At 43.2% G+C, this 15,589-nt stretch overlaps 1 protein-coding gene across 8 annotated transcripts in view; it reads right to left on the minus strand.

Annotated features, from left to right (window-relative positions):
* Positions 1-15,589, minus strand: part of palld (palladin, cytoskeletal associated protein) — a 124,780-nt gene that overhangs the window by 75,781 nt on the left and 33,410 nt on the right. Inside the window, exon 1 of one of the 8 annotated variants that reach the window (XM_045687657.1) lies at positions 3,298-3,350. The exons of the other annotated variants lie outside the window; for them this stretch is intronic. The gene's annotated coding sequence lies outside the window, so the exon portion shown is untranslated. Of the gene's footprint in view, positions 1-3,297; positions 3,351-15,589 lie in introns of those variants that run through there. 8 annotated transcript variants of the gene reach the window in all.

A 15,589-nucleotide genomic window follows, 5' to 3' on the forward strand; every position in this document is an offset into this window, starting at 1 on the left:
GACCTGAGCCCTAGGACCATGCCTCAGGACTACCTGGACTGATGACTCCTTTCTGTCCCCAGTCCACCTGGCCGTGCTGCTGCTCCAGTTTCAACTGTTCTGCCTGCAGCTATGGAACCCTGACCTGTTCACCGGATGTGCTACCTGCCCCAGACCTGCTGCTTTCAACTCTCTAGAGACAGCAGGAGCGATACTCTGAATGATCAGCTATGAAAAGCCAACTGACATTTATTCATTTTTTACATTTTAGTCATTTAGCAGACGCTCTTATCCAGAGCGACTTACAGTAGTGAATGCATACATTTCATACATTTTTTCCCCCGTACTGGTCCCCCGTGGGAATCGAACCCACAACCCTGGCGTTGCAAACACCATGCTCTACCAACTGTGCCACACGGGACCGTACTCCTGAGGTGCTGGCCTGTTGCACCCTCGACAACCACTATAATTATTATTATTTGACCCTGCTAGTCATCTATGAACATTTGAACATCTTGGCCATGTTCTGTTATAATCTCCACCCGGCACAACCAGAAGAGGACTGGCCACCCCTCATAGCCTCGTTCCTCTCTAGGTTTCGTCCTAGGTTCTGGCCTTTCTAGGGAGTTTTTCCTAGCCACCGTGCTTCTACACCTGCATTGCTTGCTGTTTGGGGTTTTAGGCCGGGTTTCTGTACAGCACTTTGAGATATCAGCTGATGTAAGAAGGGCTTTATAAATACATTTGATTTGATTTGATTAGTTATGATGGAACTATTCCCATTTAGAGCGCATAGCACCTGGTCAGTAAGGGACAGATAGCTGTAAACCCTGCCTGATCATGTCCTGCACAGCACACACACCCAGCCCTGAGACCGGCTACAGCCCTCACACTCCAAACGCTTACTGTACACAGAGATGGGCAGTATTTCTGTTGCATCTATGTGAAATATGTACAGTGCATTCAGAAAGTATTCAGACCCCTGGACTTTTCCAAATTTCGTTACATTACAGCCTTATTCTAAAATGTATTAAATTAATTTTTGTTCCTCATCGATCTACACACAATACCCCATAATGACATAATGACATGTAGTAAAAAATATATATATATATATATATATATTTCAATTACGCCTGACTATTTTGCATTACACTGGGCTAAACTACACTCCAATGTATTTTGTAACAAGATACTTTCAAGAGCTGTAATTTGTATTTTCAAAATACATAAACATTTTCTATACCATTTTTGATAGCGGTTCACCATTTTGTGTCCCCCATTCACCCCGCATGGTATCAGAAGTCTGATGGCACTATGGTGTGAAAATGTGTGTCTGTTAATGAGCAAAATGTAAATGTATATATAAAAATGAACAATTAGAAAGCACACTGAGTATTATTCTAATGAGCTCAGCCCTAATAATAATACCCAGTGTGCTTTGCAGTTAATTTTGGTATGTTCATTATCACATATACATTTTGGTCATTAACAGACACACTTATCAAGACTGACTTACATAAACAACAACATATCACAGTCACAGTATTAAATATAAGTGTCTGGAAGTTTATTTTTGATACATTGATCTTTATGGTATTTTGTAATTGTATTTAGTAGTTTTTCCCCATCCTGACTGTACAGTTAACATACAGTAAAGTGGTTGAGGTTTCTCTAGTGCACTGGGTCAAGGCCTGATACAAGAGCTAACATAAAATGCAGAATGAAAGGGTGTAGTTTTTCACTCAGTGAAATGCTCAGCAGGGGTTCAGGTTTTGGGGTTTACAGCGTTGGGTGAATTGCCCAGTGATATTTTGGTCTGTGTGTGTCAATGGCGGCGCCGTCTGAGTGGCTGCCACTGGGACGAAGCAGCAGGTGGAATTATTTATGGTACTTGTTGCTAGGAGGAGTTGATACTATAGACAGTGTGTGTGTGTGTGTGTGTGTGTGTGTGAGTGAGTGAGTGAGTGAGTGAGTGAGTGAGTGAGTGAGTGAGTGAGTGAGTGAGTGAGTGAGTGAGTGAGTGAGTGAGTGAGTGAGTGAGTGAGTGAGTGAGTGAGTGAGTGAGTGAGTGAGTGAGTGAGTGAGTGAGTGAGTGAGTGAGTGAGTGAGTGAGTGAGTGAGTGAGTGAGTGAGTGAGTGAGTGAGTGAGTGAGTGAGTGAGTGAAAGAGAGTGTGTGTGTGTGAGGGTTGGGCTCAATTCAGAATTGTGGAATTGAATCCTACTGAACTCATGGTACTTGTTGCTAGGAGGGGTTAATACTATAGACAATGTGTGCGTGCGTGCGAGAGAGAGAGAGAGAGAGAGAGCGACACTAGCGGTTCTGGGGGGGGGGCAGTGCCCCTGTGACAACAATTTTGGACTCCCTTGTGGTCCCCCTAAATGTGGAGTATGAAATAATTTTATACTCCACATTGAGAGAGAGAGAGAGAGAGAGAGAGAGAGAGAGTGTGCGTGTGGGTCAGGGTTGGTCTCAAGTCAGAATTTTAGAATTGACTCCTGTTGAACTCATGAGTTGAAATTCTAATTGAATTCGCCACACCTCACATGTTGTAGAATTTCAATTTGAGTTTGAGTGACAGGAAGTAGATTTAAATTCAGTGCAATTCAAAGAAATTCCACTCAGAACATGAGAGTGCCATTCAATCTGACAGGTCACACTTCCAAATACTGCAAAATATATAACTTCTCTCTGTAAACAATGTTCATATACTTTTTTAACCTTTGTGGATAGAATAGCTAGTTACTGTGTATTTCCACAGATCATTTCATTTGTTTGGCTTCCTTTTGAAGGCATCAGGGTCAACTTGAGGGATACTGGTGCATTCTGGGAAATATAGTCAAGTCAAATAAAATTGTAATAAATTTGTCACGTGCCGAATACAACCTTACTGTGAAATGCTTACTTACAAGCCCTTAAATCAACAATGCAGTTTTAAGAAAAGAGAGTTTAGAAAATATTTCCTAAATAAACAGAAGTTTAAAAAGTAACACAATAAAATAACAATAACGAGGCTATATACGGGTGGTACCGATACCAAGTCAATGTGCGGGGGTACAGGTTTGTACCTTCACTCCCTCCTCTCTACATTTTCTTCCTCTGTTTCTGCTGCTAAAGCCACTTTCTACCACTCTAACTTCCAAGCATCTGCCTCTAACCCTAGGAATCTCTTTGCCACCTTCTCCTCCCTCCTGAATCCCCCCCTCCTCCCTCTCTGCGGATGACTTCGTCAACCATTTTGAAAAGAAGGTCGACGACATCCAATCCTCTTTTGTTAAGTCAAACGACACCGCTGGTCCTGCTCACATTGCCCTACCTTTGACTTCTTTCTCCCCTCTCTCTCCATATGAAATCTTGCGTCTTGTGACGGCCGGCTGCCCAACAACCTGCCCGCTTGACCCTATCCCCTCCTCTCTTCTCCAGACCATTTCCGGAGACTTTCTCCCTTACCTCACCTCGCTCATCAACTCATCCTTGACCGCTGGCTACGTCCCTTCCGTCTTCAAGAGGGCGAGAGTTGCACCCCTTCCAGAGGCGGAAATCCCGGGGGGACGGGGGGGACACGACCCCCCCATCCTGGGAAAAATATGATTTGTCCCCCCCAATATATCACTGAAACATAACTATGTCATTTAAATAATATTAATAATACGCAATGAAAGCAATTGTGCTGATTATAGACACTTAATAGCGCGTTTTTAACCTGTTGGGGGTAGGGGGCAGTATTGACACGGCCGGATAAAAAACGTACCCGATTTAATCTGATTACTACTCCTGCCCAGTAACTAGAATATGCATATAATTATTGGCTTTGGATAGAAAACGTTTCTAAAACTGTTTGAATGGTGTCTGTGAGTATAACAGAACTCATATGGCAGGCAAAAACCTGAGAGGATTCTATATGGGAAGTGGCCTGTCTGACAAGTTGTTGTTCATCTGGGCTCTTTTTATTGAAGACTGAGGATCTTTGCTCTAACGTGACACTTCCTACGGCTCCCATAGGCTCTCAGAGCCCGGGAAAAAGCTGAACGATATCGAGGCAGCCTCTGGCTGAAACACATTATCGCTTTTGGCAAGTGGCCGATCAGAGTACTATGGGCTTAGGCGCGTGCCCGAGTCGACCCCATGCTTTATTTTCTTTCGTCTGTTTACCTAAATGCAGATTCCCGGTCGGAATATTATCGCTTTTTTACGAGAAAAATGGCATAAAAATGGATTTTAAACAGCGGTTGACATGGTTCGAAGTACGGTAATGGAATATTTAGAATTTTTTGTCACGAAATGCGCCATGCTCGTAACCCTTATTTACCCTTTCGGATAGTGTCTTGAACGCATACGAACAAAACGCCGCTATTTGGATATAACTATGGATTATTTGGGACCAAACCAACATTTGTTATTGAAGTAGAAGTCCTGGGAGTGCATTCTGACGAAGAACACCAAAGGTAATAACATTTTTCTTATAGTAAATCTGACTTTGGTGAGTGCTAAACTTGCTGGGTGTCTAAATAGCTAGCCCTGTGATGCCGGGCTATCTACTGAGAATATTGCAAAATGTGCTTTCACCGAAAAGCTATTTTAAAATCGGACATATCGAGTGCATAGAGGAGTTCTGTATCTATAATTCTTAAAATAATTGTTATGTTTTTTGTGAACGTTTATCGTGAGTAATTTAGTAAATTCACCGGAAGTTTGCGGGGGTATGCTAGTTCTGAACGTCACATGCTAATGTAAAAAGCTGGTTTTTGATATAAATATGAACTTGATTGAACAAAACATGCATGTATTGTATAACATAATGTCCTAGGTGTGTCATCTGATGAAGATCATCAAAGGTTAGTGCTGCATTTAGCTGTCTTCTGGGTTTTTGTGACATTATATGCTAGCTTGAAAAATGGGTGTCTGATTATTTCTGGCCGGGTACTCTGCTGACATAATCTAATGTTTTGCTTTCGTTGTAAAGCCTTTTTGAAATCGGACAGTGTGGTTAGATTAACGAGAGTCTTGTCTTTAAAATGGTGTAAAATAGTCATATGTTTGAGAAATTGAAGTAATAGCATTTCTAAGGTATTTGAATAACGCGCCACAGGATTCCACTGGCTGTTACGTAGGTGGGACGATTTCGTCCCGCCGGCCCTAGAGAAGTTAAGTTTCAAAAGATTGCGACCCCCCCACCCTTTGCCTCACAATGGTTTGATCCACTGCCAGTTCCTTAGTTGGCAAGGTAACAGAGGGGTCGTGTCTACTGTCTGAAAGGCACTCAATGAACGTAACTGACGTAAGGTTAATCCAGTCAATCGCGCACACACACTAGCTGAATATGCAGATTTAGTGCGCAAATATTAACTATTAAGCTAGCTAGTACCTATTCCATTTATGTGGCGTCGTCAAAGATGGAATCTTTGCTATCGTCAATTTATTCCAAGATCAGCATGCAGATGATGTAAGTTAGTGCTTCAAAGTCCCTGTGATAAGGTTAGCGATAAACTGAAGTCCAAACTGAAGAGAACTACACTCTCTTCTACCATTGTCTTAAATATATTTAATGGTCTCGTTGCAAAAGCTAAATTGTCGCAAGGGAACTTTTGTTTATTTATTTTATTTCACCTTTATTTAACCTGGGTAGCAAAGATTATAGCAAACACCACTGAAACGGAATTGGTGCTCGCTAGCTTTGCAAATTCAGCTATTGTTGGAAGCCAGCCAATATGAAACAAACTATTAAAATTATAAAAGGTTGCAGCATATGTTGTGTAAATGGTGAACTCATACAGCTGTCAACTCTTGTCATTTTAATCCGTTTCACATTTGCTAGCTACCTTTTAGATCGAAGCCCAAATAGAATGATAGAAGATGATAGAAGCCCATCTCCTACTGTAAATAACCTACACACGGTGTGTGTGTGTAGCCAGCCAGCCAGCCAGGTAGAAAAATGGCAGAAAAATAAAAGACGGACATCAGAGTATTTTTCAATACACCAAAACGCATAGTAAGAACCCTAGTAACCTAATATCTCAAAGACTAGTTGATAAAATGTTCATAAGAAAGAAATGAAATTCTAATGGAAATGTTTCACAATGATGTCATTAGGCAGAGCAGGCAACAGATGGCACACAGACAGCAGAGTTGGGGACAGATATGCAGGGACAGACTGGCAGAGACAGGGAGTCTCAGGTAAGTTTGTTGAGTCTTTGTTTGGCAACATTATGAAAGGTTCTCAATTTTTTTTACTTGTAAAATAGGAACATAATTGGAAAATGCCATGGATACCCCCACTCTCAACTTAAACTGGTGACTGAACTAAGATTTGTTAAAGGCAATGGTATTGCTGTTGTGATTAGTTGTGTAGTTTTGGGTACCGGTAGTTAGGAGTACGGCAAACACCTTATTTCTTTGGTTCCTCAATATACATTTACCATATTACAATGTAGGCTATGTGTTACAGCACTACTTTTGGTGTCCCCCTCAGGAATTGCTCTTGAGAAAATTTCATGTAATTGTCCCCTCCAAAGTTGATATCAGATTTTCGCCCCTGACCCCTTCTCAAAAAACCTACACTCGATCCCTCCGATGTCAACAACTACAGACCAGTATCCCTTCTTTCTTTTCTCTCCAAAACTCTTGAACGTGCCGTCCTTGGCCAGCTCTCCTGCTATCTCTCTCAGAATGACCTTCTCGATCCAAATCAGTCAGGTTTCAAGGCTGGTCATTCAACTGAGACTGCTCTTCTCTGTGTCACGGAGGCTCTCCGCACTGCTAAAGCTAACTCTCTCTCCTCTGCTCTCATCCTTCTAGACCTATCTGCTGCCTTTGATACTGTGAACCATCAGATCCTCCTCTCCACCCTCTCCGAGTTGGGTATCTCTGGCGCGGCTCACTCTTGGATTGCGTCCTACCTGACAAGTCGCTCCTACCAGGTGGCGTGGCGAGAATCCGTCTCCGCACCACGTGCTCTCACCACTGGTGTCCCCCAGGGCTCAGTTCTAGGCCCTCTCCTATTCTCGCTATACACTAAGTCACTTGGCTCTGTCATACCCTTACATGGTCTCTCCTATCATTGCTACGCAGACGACACACAATTAATCTTCTCCTTTCCCCCTTCTGATAACCAGGTGGCGAATCGCATCTCTGCATGTCTGGCAGACATATCAGTGTGGATGACGGATCACCACCTCAAGCTGAACCTCGGCAAGACGGAGCTGCTCTTCCTCCCGGGGAAGGACTGCCCTTTCCATGATCTCGCCATCACGGTGGACAACTCCATTGTGTCCTCCTCCCAGAGTGCTAAGAGCCTCGGCGTGACCCTGGACAACACCCTGTCGTTCTCCGCTAACCTCAAGGTGGTGACCAGATCCTGTAGGTTCATGCTATACAACATTCGCAGAGTACGACCCTGCCTTACACAGGAAGCGGCGCATGTCCTAATCCAGGCACTTGTCATCTCCCGTCTGGATTACTGCAACTCCCTGTTGGCGGGGCTCCCTGCCTGTGCCATTAAACCCCTACAACTCATCCAGAACGCCGCAGCCCGTCTGGTGTTCAACCTTCCCAAGTTCTCTCACGTCACCCCGCTCCTCCGCACACTCCACTGGCTTCCAGTTGAAGCTCGCATCTGCTACAAGACCATGGTGCTTGCCTACGGAGCTGTGAGGGGAACGGCACCTCCGTACCTTCAGGCTCTGATCAGGCCCTACACCCAAACAAGGGCACTGCGTTCATCCACCTCTGGCCTGCTGGCCCCCCTACCTCTGCGGAAGCACAGTTCCCGCTCAGCCCAGTCAAAACTGTTCGCTGCTCTGGCACCCCAATGGTGGAACAAGCTCCCTCACAACGCCAGGACAGCGGAGTCAATCACCACCTTCCGTAGACACCTGAAACCCCACCTCTTTAAGGAATACCTGGGATAGGATATAGTAATCCTTCTAACCCCCCCCCCCCCCAAAAAAAAAGATATAGATGTACTATTGTAAAGTGGTTGTTCCACTGGATATCTTAAAGTGAATGCACCAATTTGTAAGTCGCTCTGGATAAGAGCGTCTGCTAAATGACGTAAATGTAAATGTAAATGTACATGTAGGTAGGGGTAAAGTGGCTATGCATAGAAAATAAACAGCGGGGGTTTAAGTGATTAATGAAATATAATAACTTTCATAATAACTTTGAATATTTGCATACAGGTTTTGTTTTCCATAATCATTCATTTTAAGTGTTTGTCCTGAAAATCGATTGTTTCAACAATATTTGATATGTATGTACACTACCGTTAAAAAGTTTGGGGTCACTTTATAATGTCCTTGTTTTTGAAAGAAAAGCACATTTTTTGTCCATTAAAATAACATCAAATTGATCAGAAATACAGTGTAGACATAGTTAATGTTGTAAATGACTATTGTAGCTGGAAATGGCTGATTTATTTTATGGAATATCTACATAGGCATACAGAGGCCCATTATCAGCAACCATCACTCCTGTGTTCCAATGCCACGTTGTGTTAGCTAATCCAAGAGGAAGAGGACAAGTACATTAGAGTGTCTAGTTTGAGAAACAGAGGCCTCACAAGTCCTCAACTGGCAGCTTCATTAAATAGTACTCGCAAAACACCAGTCTCAACGTCAACAGTGAAGAGGCGACTCCTGGATGCTGGCCATCTAGGCAGAGTTGCAAAGAAAAGCCATATCTCAGACTGGCCAATAAAAATAAAAGATTAAGATGGGCAAAAGAACACAGACACTGGACAGAGGAACTCTGCCTAGAAGGCCAGCATCCCGGAGTTGCCTCTTCACTGTTGATATTAGGACTGGTGTTTTGCGGGTACCATTTAATGAAGCTGCCAGTTGAGGACTTGTGAGGCGTCTGTTTCTCAAACTAGACACTCTAATGTACTTGTCCTCTTGCTCAGTTGTGCACCAGGGCCTCCCACTCCCCTTTCTATTCTGGTTAGAGCCAGTTTGCGCTGTTCTGTGAAGGGAGTAGTACACAGCATTGTACGAGATCTTCAGTTTCTTGGCAATTTCTCACATGGAGTAGCTTTCATTTCTCAGAACAAGAATAGACTGACGAGTTTCAGAGGAAAGTTCTTTGCTTCTGGCCATTTTGAGCCTGTAATCGAACCCACAAATGCTGATGCTCCAGATACTCAACTAGTCTAAAGAAGGCCACTTTTATTGCTTATTTAATCAGAACAACAGTTTTTAGCTGTGCTAACATAATTGCAAAAGGGTTTTCTAATGATCAATTAGCCTTTTAAAATGATAAACTTGGACTTGCTAACACAACCTGCCATTGGAACACAGGAGTGACGGTTGCTGATAATGGGCCTCTGTACACCTATGTAGATATTCCAGAAAAAATCTGCCATTTCCAGCTACAATAGTCATTTACAACATGAAATATGTCTACACTATATTTCCCATCAATTTGATGTTATTTTAATGGACAAAAAATATGCTTTTCTTTCAAAAACAAGGACATTTCTAAGTGACCCCAAACTTTTGAATGGTAGTGTATATAATGACATGTTTGATGTTTTATGTACAATGTGTCTATTTTTATAGATTACACCTAATACAGAATAGAAGAGGCATTTGAATTTCATAGAATTTTACTATTTTCTATAATTAAAATAAAAAATTGCAATTCTGTGTCCTGTTTACTACATCAATTCAAATTCAAGAACTGAATTGGAATTTTTAAGGCATTCTCAATTAAATTCTGAATTGAGCCCAACTCGTGTGTGTGTGTGTGTGTGTGTGTGTGTGTGTGTGTGTGTGTGTGTGTGTGTAAATGGGTGAGGGCAAGAGTATGTAACCCACTACGATGAACACACACACCCACATACATAAACCAATGGTGGGCTGGTTCCTGCTGCTCACTCCCAGTTTGTTTATTCTCTAGCTAGGGTTTGGTTTCTCTAGCTAGGGTTCGGTTTCTCTAGCTAGGGTTTGGTTTCTCTAGCTAGGGTTTGGTTTCTCTAGCTAGGGTTTGGTTTCTCTAGCTAGGGTTCGGTTTCTCTAGCTAGGGTTCAGTTTCTCTAGCTAGGGTTCGGTTTCTCTAGAAAGGGTTCGGTTTCTCTAGCTAGGCTTTGGTTTCTCTAGAAAGGGTTTGGTTTCTCTAGCTAGGTTTTGGTTTCTCTAGCTAGGGTTCGGTTTCTCTAGCTAAGGTTTGGTTTCTCTAGAAAGGGTTTGGTTTCTCTAGAAAGGGTTTGGTTTCTCTAGCTAGGGTTTGGTTTCTCTAGCTAGGGTTTGGTTTCTCTAGCTAGGGTTTGGTTTCTCTAGAAAGGGTTTGGTTTCTCTAGAAAGGGTTTGGTTTCTCTAGCTAGGGTTTGGTTTCTCTAGCTAGGGTTTGGTTTCTCTAGCTAGGGTTTGGTTTCTCTAGCTAGGGTTTGGTTTCTCTAGCTAGGGTTTGGTTTCTCTAGCTAGGGTTTGGTTTCTCTAGCTAGGGTTTGGTTTCTCTAGCTAGAGTTCGGTTTCTCTAGCTAGGGTTCGGTTTCTCTAGCTAGGGTTCGGTTTCTCTAGCTTTCTCTAGCTAGGGTTTGGTTTCTCTAGCTAGGGTTCGGTTTCTCTAGCTAAGGTTTGGTTTCTCTAGCTAGGGTTTGGTTTCTCTAGCTAGGGTTTGGTTTCTCTAGCTAGGGTTTGGTTTCTCTAGCTAGGGTTTGGTTTCTCTAGCTAGGGTTTGGTTTCTCTAGCTAGGGTTTGGTTTCTCTAGCTAGGGTTTGGTTTCTCTAGCTAGGGTTTGGTTTCTCTAGCTAGAGTTCGGTTTCTCTAGCTAGGGTTCGGTTTCTCTAGCTAGGGTTCGGTTTCTCTAGCTTTCTCTAGCTAGGGTTTGGTTTCTCTAGAAAGGGTTTGGTTTCTCTAGCTAGGGTTTGGTTTCTCTAGCTAGGGTTTGGTTTCTCTAGCTAGGGTTCGGTTTCTCTAGCTAGGGTTCGGTTTCTCTAGCTAGGGTTCGGTTTCTCTAGCTAGGGTTTGGTTTCTCTAGCTAGGGTTCGGTTTCTCTAGCTAGGGTTCAGTTTCTCTAGCTAGGGTTTGGTTTCTCTAGAAAGGGTTCGGTTTCTCTAGCTAGGCTTTGGTTTCTCTAGAAAGGGTTTGGTTTCTCTAGCTAGGGTTTGGTTTCTCTAGCTAGGGTTTGGTTTCTCTAGCTAGGGTTTGGTTTCTCTAGCTAGGGTTTGGTTTCTCTAGCTAGGGTTCGGTTTCTCTAGCTAGGGTTCAGTTTCTCTAGCTAGGGTTATGTTTCTCTAGAAAGGGTTTGGTTTCTCTAGCTAGGGTTCAGTTTCTCTAGCTAGGGTTCGGTTTCTCTAGAAAGGGTTTGGTTTCTCTAGCTAGGGTTCAGTTTCTCTAGCTAGGGTTCGGTTTTCTAGCTAGGTTTTGGATTCTCTAGCTAGGGTTCGGTTTCTCTAGCTAAGGTTTGGTTTCTCTAGAAAGGGTTTGGTTTCTCTAGCTAAGGTTTGGTTTCTCTAGAAAGGGTTTGGTTTCTCTAGCTAGGGTTCGGTTTCTCTAGCTAGGGTTCAGTTTCTCTAGCTAGGGTTTGGTTTCTCTAGAAAGGGTTCGGTTTCTCTAGCTAGGCTTTGGTTTCTCTAGAAAGGGTTTGGTTTCTCTAGCTAGGGTTTGGTTTCTCTAGCTAGGGTTTGGTTTCTCTAGCTAGGGTTTGGTTTCTCTAGCTAGGGTTTGGTTTCTCTAGCTAGGGTTCGGTTTCTCTAGCTAGGGTTATGTTTCTCTAGAAAGGGTTTGGTTTCTCTAGCTAGGGTTCAGTTTCTCTAGCTAGGGTTCGGTTTCTCTAGAAAGGGTTTGGTTTCTCTAGCTAGGGTTCAGTTTCTCTAGCTAGGGTTCGGTTTTCTAGCTAGGTTTTGGTTTCTCTAGCTAGGGTTCGGTTTCTCTAGCTAAGGTTTGGTTTCTCTAGAAAGGGTTTGGTTTCTCTAGCTAAGGTTTGGTTTCTCTAGAAAGGGTTTGGTTTCTCTAGCTAGGGTTCGGTTTCTCTAGCTAGGGTTTGGTTTCTCTAGCTAGGGTTTGGTTTCTCTAGCTAGGGTTTGGTTTCTCTAGAAAGGGTTTGGTTTCTCTAGAAAGGGTTTGGTTTCTCTAGCTAGGGTTTGGTTTCTCTAGCTAGGTTTGGTTTCTCTAGCTAGGGTTTGGTTTCTCTAGCTAGGGTTTGGTTTCTCTAGCTAGGGTTTGGTTTCTCTAGCTAGGGTTTGGTTTCTCTAGAAAGGGTTTGGTTTCTCTAGAAAGGGTTTGGTTTCTCTAGCTAGGGTTTGGTTTCTCTAGCTAGGGTTTGGTTTCTCTAGCTAGGTTTGGTTTCTCTAGCTAGGGTTTGGTTTCTCTAGCTAGGTTTGGTTTCTCTAGCTAGGTTTGGTTTCTCTAGCTAGGGTTTGGTTTCTCTAGCTAGGATTTGGTTTCTCTAGCTAGGGTTTGGTTTCTCTAGCTAGGGTTTGGTTTCTCTAGCTAGGGTTTGGTTTCTCTAGCTAGGGTTTGGTTTCTCTAGCTAGGGTTTGGTTTCTCTAGCTAGGGTTTGGTTTCTCTAGAAAGGGTTCGGTTTTTTAGCTAGGGTTTGGTTTCTCAAGAAATTGTTTGGTTTCATATCCATTCCATTAGAGCTACACTACTGTGATAATGACATGAAAATAACTGTGCGTGTATCCTCCGGCTTAAGTGAACATAAAGCACAGGTAAATGAGAGAATGAGTTTGACTGTTTCTGGATGTTCCCATTACTAATAATAAGCTGGCCCACAGTAGTTCAACCTCAGGCCAGCTGTTGCTGAGTGCTCTCTGGTCTGTATAGAACCTGGCCTGCCCTGCCTTCTTTGTAATCATTAGGGCTATAACACAATGTTCAGGGAGGCTTGGTTCAGGAAGAGAGAGATCGTTTAGAACTGGAAGAGATGGTTCTGGCTGAGAGCATCAGGACTTTCCCAGATGTTAGTCAACTGACTGAGCATGAAGAGCCTCCTCCCTATGAACAGCCATTGCCTTATGAAAAACACACGTACAGTACAGTATCCACATTGCCCAACACAAGCACTATCACATTACACACCCACTTCATATGGAAACACCCATTAACAAACATGTACACTCTTGCTTACACGTAGGCAAACCCATTTACACAGAATACGCTATTTCACTTTTTAAATGGGTCAAGTCAGTGTCGCAAGATATCATACAAGGTATGCATCATCATGACAACCTCCACATTTCCAAAGGAAACCAACTGACACAAACAAAAATAAGTTGGACCACTCATGAAGTCCACTTCGATGGGAGCATAAATTACAACAAATATGCAATGAATTGCAAATGTAATACAACAAAACAGACATCTAGGAAAACACGTTTAAACGTTTTCTAACCTCTAAACTGATTTATAATCTCAACATGGAGATGAGAGGATGCCACATTTTCAGCTGAGGCAAAACAAACAAGTCGTTGTCGTAAAAATGCCTGATGTGAGAATTTAAAATGTAGAGAGATTTCAAGAACACCCTTATGTTTCCATCTACCAGGCCAGCGAAGGATAAGAGAACAGGAAAGTTCATAGCAGGCTTTCAGACCATGAGGTGAACTTCATCTTAACTACGGTTTCTGCCGTAGCAGCAACATCAGTTCTGCTGACATACAGTACATGGACCACAGCAACAAAGAGTAGCCTGATCCATGACCAGGTCACATGCTATAGGCTCTGGGTCTCATGTAGAGCTATCCTTAGACCAATGAATGTGACCCCTGACCTCTGTCATCTGTTATTCCATTCAATGTCTTATTCCTCCAACACCCTTAGATGTTGCTGGCTCAATCAAACATCTAATTTGACTACTGCCTGTTTGTGACGAGTGGGGTAGACCTTTAACAAGGAGGAAGTGACAGACACTTAGGGCCATCTGGAGCCCATGACAGCAAAAGCCTTCCCAAACACACACACACACAAACACATGCATACACAAATACTTACACAAACACACATGCACACACACACCTGCACCCATAGCCCAACTTCCTCTGCTTCCTGATGGTGGTGGTATATAGTGTTTGATAGATCACCTCTTATTTTATTTACTTTTTTTCACCTTTATTTAACCAGGTAGGCTAGGTGATAACAAGTTCTCATTTGCAACTGCGACCTGTCCAAGATAAAGCAAAGCAGTTTGACACATACAACACAGAGTTACACATGGAATAAACAAAACATACAGTCAATAATACTGTAGGAAAAAAGAAAACAAAAAGTCTATATACAGTGAGTGCAAATGAGGTAAGATAAGGGAGGTAAGGCAATAAATAGGCCATGGTGGCGAAGTAATTACAATATAGCAATTAAACACTGGAATGGTAGATGCGCAGAAGATGAATGTGGAAGTAGAAATACTGGGGTGCAAAGGAGCAAGATAAATAAATAAATACAGTATGGGGATGAGGTAGTTGGCTATGTACAGGTGCAGTGATCTGTGAGCTGCTCTGAGAGATGGTGCTTAAAGCTAGTGAGGGAGATATGAGTCTCCAGCTTCAGTGATTTTTACAGTTCGTTCCAGTCATTGGCAGCAGAGAACTGGAAGGAAAGGCAGCCAAAGGAGGAATTGGCTTTGGGGGTGACCAGTGAGATATACCTGCTGGAGCGCGTGCTACGAGTGGATGCTGCTATGGTGACCAGTAAGCTGAGATAAGGCGGGGCTTTACCTAGCAGAGACTTGTAGATGACCTGGAGCCAGTGGGTTTGGCGACAAGTATGAAGCGAGGGCCAGCCAACGAGAGCGTACAGGTCGCAGTGGTGGGTTGTATATGGGGCTTTGGTGAGAAAATGGATGGCACTGTGATAAACTGCATCCAATTTGTTGAGTTGAGTGTTGGAGGCTATTTTATAAATGACATCGCCGAAGTCGAGGGTAGGTAGGATGGTCAGTTTTACGAGGGTATGTTTGGCAGCATGAGTGAAGGATGCTTTGTTGCGAAAAGGAAGCAGATTCTAAATTTAATTTTGGATTGGAGATGCTTAATGTGAGTCTGGAAGGAGAGATTACAGTCTAGCCAGACACCTAGGTATTTGTAGTTGTCCACATATTCTAAGTCAGAGCCGTCCAGAGTAGTGATGCTAGACGGGCGGGCAGGTGCGGGCAGTGATCGGTTGAAGAGCATGCATTTAGTTTTACTAGCATTTTAAGAGCAGTTGGAGGCCACGGAAGGAGTGTTGTATGGCATTGAAGCTCGTCTGGAGGTTAGTTAACACAGTGTCCAAAGAGGGGCCAGATGTATACAGAATGGTGTCGTCTGCGTAGAGGTGGATCAGAGAATCACCAGCAGCAAGAGCGACATCATTGATGTATACAGAGAAGAGAGTCGGCCCGAGAATTGAACCCTGTGGCACCCCTCCTCTGTAAGGAGGAAACACAGGAATCCAGGAGAATGGGGTTAAAAACCATTGAAACTTCCTGAACAGATTTGAAACACAGGTTTAAAACACCCAGTGATTGGAGCAGTAATGGTGAGTCTGTTACGGCTTGGTAATCGTGGAGGAGGAATGAGGCGCAGGAAGCAGCGAACACAGGGTAGTGGTGTTTTTAATATACACTCACACAAAAACAAATGTCATTGCTCTCGGGGTGATAACCGGAGGTCAAACTGACCGAGACCC

The sequence above is a fragment of the Salmo salar genome, chromosome ssa10 (genome assembly GCF_905237065.1).
Source record: "Salmo salar chromosome ssa10, Ssal_v3.1, whole genome shotgun sequence".
Lineage (NCBI taxonomy): Eukaryota > Metazoa > Chordata > Actinopteri > Salmoniformes > Salmonidae > Salmo > Salmo salar.